At 54.1% G+C, this 8,642-nt stretch overlaps 1 long non-coding RNA gene across 1 annotated transcript; it reads left to right on the plus strand.

Moving 5' to 3' along the window:
- Positions 1-2,248: 2,248 nt before the first annotated feature.
- On the plus strand, positions 2,249-6,319 carry LOC108531732 (uncharacterized). The gene is made up of 2 exons (XR_001886257.1): positions 2,249-2,749; positions 6,045-6,319. It is a non-coding gene; the product is annotated as an uncharacterized LOC108531732 (long non-coding RNA).
- Positions 6,320-8,642: the final 2,323 nt, after the last annotated feature.

Here is an 8,642-nt window from a genome sequence, read left to right on the forward strand (position 1 = left end):
GACAAAGTCCCATGGACTGAGGGCTTATCAGCCACCAGCATCACCGTCTCACCGTTTTGGAGGCTGGAGGTCTGAGCTCATGGTGCCAGCAGGGTTGGCCTCCTCCAGGCTGCAGATGGCTGCCTTCTCCTGGATCCTCCTCGCTTGGAGAAAAGAGGGCGAGAGAGCCCTCTGTGTGCCTTTTATAAGGCACTGATTCTATCCATGGGGGCTTCACTCTCACAACCTGGTCTTCTCCCCAAACTCCCACCTCCTAACACCATCACCTTGAGGGTTGGATTTCAACCTATTCATTTTGGGGACACGAGCACACGGCTTGCACCCAAGCCAGCCTGCCCTGACTGCTAAGCAGGAGGCTCTGTCTCTCTGGGGAGGGAGCCATCATCCCTCCTCCCAGGTAGAGGGGCCACGGTCAGCTCCTGGGAGGGAGGGGCTCTGCCTTTTGATTGGCATCCTGTAGAAGGCTGGTTTGGCCTGGAAACCTGAACAGACTATGCTCTATAGCAGAATCAAAGGAGGTGTCCACTCCAGGGTGCCCCAGGGCATAGCAGGTGCAAGGCAGCTGAAGTTCCTCCCACAGCTCTTCAGCTTTAGAACCCAAGAAAAAAGTGCAGGACAAAACCCGTGGCCAGGCTGTTGGGGAAGAGGGCCATCACCTGCGCACAGCCAGACCCGAGTTAGGGGACGGGGACTGTGTCAGGGCCTCCGATCACCCCCACATGCAGAGATTCACTGGGACTCATGGTTGGGATGGATGGCGGCAGCACAGAAGCACAGAGTACACCCAGCCCATCAGGAGGGAGGGACACAGGCGGCACTGGAGGAGTCCACGTGCTGGTTTCCTTCTCTTCTCTTCCTGCCATGCGGGTCACACGGAGCTCCCTCCTCCCTGCAACAACAATGCAACAGCCTGTGGGGGAGGTTTCTACTAGGGGCTGGTCAGGTAAGTGCCCTCTTCCCAGCAGGCACTTGAATTCCAAACTTCCTGGAGAAAAGCTGACATCCAGCACCAACCTCCTTGTATGTGCAGTTTTGGCACAGAGAGTGGTGGGAACCCACCCTAAACTTGGTGCCCAGATGCAGCTGCAAGCCGACCTTGCAAGCGGACCTTTCTCCAGAGAGCAGTCAGGCTGCTATGCAGCCCTCTCTGCACTGAGACATTCCGTTTCTCAGAGGAACTTCATTTCCATGGGAAACAGCTTTCTTCAAAAACAAAAAAAGGCATCATCAGCATCCTTATTTTCTAACAACGTTTTCTAAACTGCCTTCCAATGTCTGTCTTGATTTCTAGTCCAAAAAGCATGACCAGTTGGAAATACTGAACATTCGCACTAGTGTGCATGAAATTCCAGTGGCTAAGGCTTGTGCGGATCCTAAAATTTTATTCAGAAATACTGATAAAGCCGCAGGGCATTAAAAGTCAAAGGTAATCCCTTAATCTTGGAATCAATGTGATTATTGTGAAATGATGGGTATTGATGATCTGTGTGAGAGACGGTGAGCTTCTGAAGTTGGAAATAATCAGGTGCTGGAAGTAGTCGTAACTGCGCATAGATAAGCCTTTAACAGCTCGTTAAACCCGTTTTTCCCTCCTAAGTGAAACTGGCCGCAGTCAGCAATGTCTAATTGAGAGAGAAACAATAAAACTGAATAATGCCATTGGTTGGATACAGAGCTGGGTTTGCTACAACATGTGAAGTTAGTGCCTGCTGGGGATTGTAAGGAAAATGCCAAATTTACCATACACATTTATTTTCCTCATTATAGACCCTCATTACAGACCCTGTTGCAATGACAGTTTTTTTTCCTCAAGTGACCCTCTGAGTCACTTCTCAGGGACAGGCACACGGATGACATCACTGCCATAGGGGGTCTTCAGTCTAAGACTAGAGCCAAGGACATTCCCCAATCTCAGTGGGACCACAGTGCCCGGAAACACAGCGCTTTTCCCAGGAGAGCCAAGTGGCGGTTTCGGGGCAGCACAGCGTTAAACTTGAGCTCTTTTCAGGGATCATCTTGCAACAGTCATCCTGCTGCCACCCCGATGACCCAGTCCTTGGAAGACAGTTTAGTTGGAAACTGAAGGGACTCGGGCTGGGAATTCGCTGCTAGGGCCTGAAATGCCTGCCTGTAGGGCTTGGCCCCAGAGCTTTGTCCTCTTGCCTGCCTGTGCCTTTGTGCTCCAACAATAGAGTGGTCGGGGAAGCAATCAGAGAAGGCACTGACTTGTTCAAGGTGGGGCCTGGGCAGCTGGCTGGGCAGTGGGCAGTGGTCTATGGATAGGGTCTGAGTGCTCCAGTTTTCAGGGGCACATTCAAGCAGTGACTCCTGGTTCCCCTAGAATGCCATCTCCATTTAACATTGGAGAGTGAGGAATTGTTTTTAATAGGGGGTAGCTTTGCCTATTCCTGTCCTGGCAGATCTACTAGGGCACCTGCCTGACCAGCCCCTAGTAAAAACCTCAGGTAGAAACCTCACTCACTGGCTGGGGCAAAGTGAGCTCCGTGTGGCCCGTTGTGGGAGGAAAAGAGGATGAGGAAGCCAGCACATGGACTCCTCCCGGCCCCGCCTGTGACCCTCCGTCCTGACTGGCTGTCTTCCTGGAATGTGCCGCAGCACAACAGAGCTCCCAGGCCATCAGAGGAAGGCAAGTTCTTCCCTGCCCTGGGTGGGATTCACAGGCAGGCAGAGAGATGGCTCGACGTGGTGACTGCTGGTTCGCATCGCAGCCTGAGGGAGGCGCTGGCAGGTGGGTGCAGCCTCCGTGGGTGACGTGATTTGAGCCGCTGTCACTGTGTTCCTGAAATCCATATTCTCCTCAGTGCCATCTGGGAATTCCTGACATCAGCTACAGTAAGGACAGCACTTGAAATTGGAGCTGCTTAAGAATAATTGGGGGAGCGGGTTGAGTTGTATCAGAAAATCCATTAAGCGCTTCAAAGATTAGTTTTCATTATGACTGCTAGATAGTAAATAGTATCTTTTATATCATTCTGAAAAATGATATGAGTGATGGGAACTATTTAACTTATTTTGGTGTAATTTTAAAACTTTAATTATGGTGACACTTTGCATTTTTATTAGTTTTACAAGAAGATTGAAGCAAATGAATCAAGGGGGTTGATTTGTTGAAACAGGTTCTTTTCTGGATCCCGAGAAGTGGATGGTTGTCAGCTCTTGGGAGCAGATGCGGGTGCAGGAGAGGAGTCGCGTTGCCTGGGGGTTCCAGGATTGGGGAGATTTGCCTGACTTAGTTCAGGCAAAATCTCTGTGTGGTGACAAAGGAGACGACATGCTTCCGTCTGTGTGTGCTCTCAGCCAATGAATGTTTACTGAATTTAGAGCAAAGCTTTGCCTTGGCCAGTGTCCTTGAGCTCCACGTCAGCTCACACCGTCTGTCCATTGTGCATCCTCTGAACAGAGTCACAGCTGTGAGGATAAATCTATGTAGACATAAGCTGCCATGGGGAGAGGAGCTAGGGTTTGGCCTCAGAGTAGCCTGGAATTCAATCCAGGCTCTAGTGCTTCTAAGCTGTGTGACCATGAGCAAATGACCAGACGTCTCTGAGCCTGAGTCCTCAGCTATGAAGTGGCAGTCAACAGACCAACCCCTTAAGAGACAGTCATAAGAATTAAATCACCTAAGGGATGAACAGGGTTTGCCAGCAGCTGGCCCACGGTGGGTGCCCAGCTAGTGGTGCACTCTCTAATTCCCTAGGAGTTGGCCGTGAAGAGCTTTTCCCTGCTCTACTGAGAGACAGAGAGACCCGCACACATCACACACTGGCCCCACATCTCAGTGGTGAGCAGCGCCTCTGCACCTGGTTTCCCAATGCATGGACGTTGGGATGGGAGCGAGTATTGCCCTCCCATCTGACTGGTTGTGCGGGGGAATCCCAGGACCCTCCAGTCCTCCCCCATCAGTGAGCCTTTATGGAATGGGAGGCCAGGAGGCAAAGGGAAGCGCCCAGGTGATCCAGGTACTGGGCATGGGCCCCCAAGTTCTCCAGCTCCCTGTCCGGCTTCCCAGTCTGGCACCGGAAGACACTTTCTGCATTTTATTCCTGCCTTTGTCACAAATGTGGTGTCCTTGAGAGCTGGAGGTGTGTGCCCCACCCTCCCATCGTCCTCGGAAGATGTCCTCCAGCATCGAGGCTGGGCCCTGACTTGTCCCTGGAGATGTGACTCCCGTGTGAAGGACACTAAAAATGCCTCATAGAAATAGGCAACTGTCTTTTAGAAATAGTGACCAAAGTGGGAAAAATAAAATATTTTGGGAGGAAAGAGGAAAAGATTCTAACCACTGTCTAAATTCTACTGCTAGTGCAGAGCCCCGGGAGGTGCACTGAGGGCAGATCTGTTTCCCTGGGAACAATGGGGTTTGTCAGCAGGTCCCCCACACCCACCGGCGGGGTCTCAGCCAGCCGTCAGGGCCACCCCCATGCCACCTTCCTGGGGCATCGTCTCTGCTGCCCTCCGCAGCCCTGCCAGATGTTTTTGCTTCAGGCTCAGCCTGTTTCTCTCCTTCGGGACTTGCGGAGCCTCCTCCGACTGTTTGAAGCTCTGCACTGAACACATTTGGGCCCTGTGGTCCCCAGTGCTGCTGAGTCGGGGTGGCCCTGCTCCCAGGGCCCCAGCAGTGCCAAGCTGGGAGAACTCCACCTCACTGGCACCAGGGAGAGCACGTGAGAAGGACTCATGATGTTTGGAGAAAATGAATGCCACTGTCTCTGTGCTGCCAGGCACAGGGCCAGGTGTCTCCAGGGCCTTCATCTGCTGGAAGCTGCCCTCTCTGCCAGAGTGCGTGTGGCTGGAACAGGCTTGCCTCTGCTGGCCACCCCTGTCTGAGTGGGAACCATCAGTACTGGCCGGCAATGGTCGCACTGAGAACCGGTAAACTGGGGCCAGAGCTTGAATGGAGGCTCAGCCTGCATGGGAACCAAGCACCGTGCCTGGGTGTCCAGGCAGCCGCAGGTCCAGGTTTGCTCGCCTGCAGAGGGACCAGTCCCTGACTTCCTCCTGGCTGCCTGTGTGAGTGGACACCCAGTCACCTCTGACCTAGCGTCCGAGCTGGAGAAGCAGAACGGCCAGGCTTAGGCTGCTTCCACTGCCTCCTCCTTTATTGAGGGGTCATAAAGCTTAATCGTAGTGCAGGAACCATCCAGACCCAGTGCCAGACATTGCTGCCCTAGAGAGAACGTGGCAGGAGGGCACCTCTTGGTCGGGAGTCATTTGGTTATAAAGGACAGAAACCTATTGCAATAGCTCATGAAAAGGGGGTTTATGCTGAGGTTTCTGCTCTGCCCAGAACCCTAGGAAAAGCCAAGCCAGAAGAACAGGAGCTGGCTTTGCTCCAAAGGGAAACCTTGGCTGGCAGCTTTGCAGGCTCGCTCTGAAACTGGCTCTCCAACACGCCATATCTTGCTCATCTTAGCCTCCTGGGATCCCTCAGGCCCTTTCCATCCCAAATCCAAATTCTACGAGGTAAGTCTGTTTGGCGGAGCTTGAGTCAGGGATCCCTCAGGTCCAATCAGCATATCCAGGAGAATTGGACACAATTCCTGATGTGTAATGGGACCTGGAGCCTGGTGACACTCAGCCGGCAAATGCAGCAACATTTATGCACTGGTGCAGACTGACAAAATGCCCGTGTACGTGCACGTTCACAACAGGTGCCACTCAGCTCACATGCCAGATTGCCATAGACTCTGATCTGGGACTAAGCATTTGTTCACAGGCTTTGGGAGGGCAGGGGCCACAGGGCATATGGAGCTGACCAGCAGCTGAACACCAAGGAGGTATGGGCACTGTGTAAAGGGGAGGTGTCAAACGTGGTCCCAAAGCCTTGGGACCCATTGTCATTTCGAAAAGGCCCTGCATATTGACAGCATGGGCCACGAGAGGAGGGATGATGAGCTCAGGGCACCAGGTCGGAGTCCCAAGGAGGGGGAGGCACTCTTCCTCCTCTGAGATGTCTGGTGCAGTCACCTAGTTCAAAGCTTTTCTGACAAGCTCGCCTCTGATCACTTTTCCTTTTTTTGCAGCTGGCATGATGTCATTTTGTCGTTAGGCACCACCATGGGGACTGCACCTTGTCAATGGACCCACTATGCTCATGATGCTCCTTATGGAGCTCTCCCCTGTGCAGCCCCCAGGCCCTGCTGCTGGTGCTGTGGCGTGGGGCCCCTCTCCATCTGACGGCCATCACCACAGGCCAGGACGCGCATTCTCAACAGCCCAGGCTTCGAGGGCTGCCCCTGGAGTATGATGGATACTGTGGCTGTTTGCTTTTGAGAAAGAAAGACCTGTGGCGAGAGCATTTGTTTCTCTAAGTAAGCACCTGACTGGGTCCTGTTTGTTGGATTCTGCAATTCTGCATATGAAAATGTCAAAGCACAAAGTCCTCTCATGTTCCAAATAGCTGAGAAACAGCCTATCATGCAGGTCAGTTGCACTATGTGTGATAGTGAGGCTGGGACCACCCAGCGTGGAGCTGCCCCTTCTTGTGCTGAGACCCTCGCTGAGGTCTGGCCATCCCAACCTGCTGGAGCAGCCTTGACATGAGGTTTGTACATCTGCGGTCAGGCAGGGTCCCCTGTGTGTGGGGTGACACTGGGGAGGGAGACCAGGGGCTTTTGTCCAGGCAGGTCCCAGTCTCAGGGGCAATGCAGCATCCCCTGCCTCCTGACCATGGTCACTTGCTCCGGCCTCATGGGAAGGAAGCCACTTCCATTCCATTAGCTCGCCATTGGGGGAATACCCTGCCCAGCCCCATCTATCCCCTTCCCCTGGTGTTTTGGGGGTGCTGCTGTTCTCTTCTCATAGCTCCTGCTGTCCACAGCGGGGGCAGAGTTCCTGGGCTTCGGGAAACACAGCAGGACTTCCAGCCCAGGAGCTTGGCAGAAGGGCGCCCTTTACCTGATAACTTCTGAGGCCTGCGGTGACATAAAGCTCCCCAGCCCAGTGAGCTGAGGTCTGCACGATGGGCCAGTGATGGGGAGTAATGGACTGGAAAGGCGGGCACCATTTGGACAGCATATTGTAGGCTCCTAAAGGAGAATCCCGAGCTCTTAGCACGTAGTTGATTTTCTTTGGCATCTTTCCACGGCACTTCAGAGGCTTGTTCCATTTGCCTTTATTTTAACCTACTTAACCGTGTTAAGGGAAATGCCACCAAGGAGGTTCCAGGGCAGAAGAGCCCTGTTGAAAGGGGGCAGGGAGTGAGGGGCCTGCTTGGTGTAGGGTTGGGCACAGCTGGACCCTCTGGTGCAGACGAAACCCTCAGCACCCTTCAGTCCTTAACCCAGACAGGCTAATGGGGAGCAAGCCAAGTGCTAACAGGAAGCCTCTGAGAGCCCAGACTCTTCCTCCCTGAACCGAGGGTAAGACACGGGGTGGGTGGGTGCCTCCAGCTCAGGGTCACTGACTTGCAGGGGGGCCATGTCTGCAGCCCCTTTCCAGGCGAGGCATTGGGAATAAGGTGATCTGGAGGTACAAGGGGAGGAGAGGGGCTGGGAGTCCATGGAGTGTCCTTGGTCTTACCAAGATCCATGGCAGTGAGGGACTGTCTTTCCCCTTCCAACCTGTGAGGGAAGACTGGGCTCCCAAGCCCCACCCTGGAAGCCAGGAAGTGGCCTGGGGAGGTGTTCTAGAGAAGGACCAGCAGTGGGGCTTGCGTCCCCCTAGCCCCGGCAGGAGGAGCTCGCTGGCTGCACCTGAGCTGCTCTGGAAGACATGGACCTGGGACGTGTGGCCTGCACACCTGTGTCTTCCCTCTGCTGGGGACCTGGGAGGGCTGAGGCCGCACCAGCAGTTGAGGAGGACACAGGAACTATTGTGCCCAGGAGAAGAGGAAGATCTGCTGCCCTGCAGGCTCAGAGGGCAGGCAGGGGACACCCTGCAGGTTCCTGTGACTCCAAGTGAGGAACAGGAGGGGGAGAGGCTGGCCTGGGCTGCTGAGGGAGGGTCTGGTGTGGTCCCCGCTGCAGGGGCTAAAGACAGCCACCCCGAGCCTCTCGGAGATGCTGCTAGACAGGCAGGGGAGTGTTAGTAACCCTGAAACAAAGTACCAAGACTGGGGGCTCAGAGCAACAGGAGTTTATTGCCTCATGTTTCTGGGAAGCCACAGGTCTGAAATCAAGGTGTCAGGAACACACGCCCTCCGAAGGCCCCGGGAAAGATCTCCCTCCTGTCTCTCCCAGCTCTGGTGGCCCCGGCGGCCTTCAGAGTAGCTGCATCCCTGTAACCCTCCACTGCTGCGTGGCCTTCTCCCGGTGTCTCCACAGTCCTTCCTCTGTGCCTTTCTGTCTGTCCCATCTCTTTTTATAGGGACACCAGTCACACTGGATTAGGGCCCATCCTAATGGCCTCATCTTAATTACCTCCACAAAGACCTGTCTGCGAAGGTCACATGTTGAGTTACTGAGGGTTAGGGCTCCAGCTTTTTTTTTTTTCTTTTAAATAAACACAATTCAACCAACAATAATGGGTCGGAGAAAAGCTAGATGCCACCCTAGGATGCCACACACCCCAGCTGCATGGCCACACCCACGAGGCAGCGAAGACTGCAGACAACCCACGTGCAAAAGTGAGAGGGGAGAGCGGAACTCACCTGTGTGGGCTCCCGCCAGACCTCAGCCCAG

Source organism: Rhinopithecus bieti, unplaced genomic scaffold, assembly GCF_001698545.2.
Source record: "Rhinopithecus bieti isolate Rb0 unplaced genomic scaffold, ASM169854v2 scaffold_9877, whole genome shotgun sequence".
Classification (NCBI taxonomy): domain Eukaryota; kingdom Metazoa; phylum Chordata; class Mammalia; order Primates; family Cercopithecidae; genus Rhinopithecus; species Rhinopithecus bieti.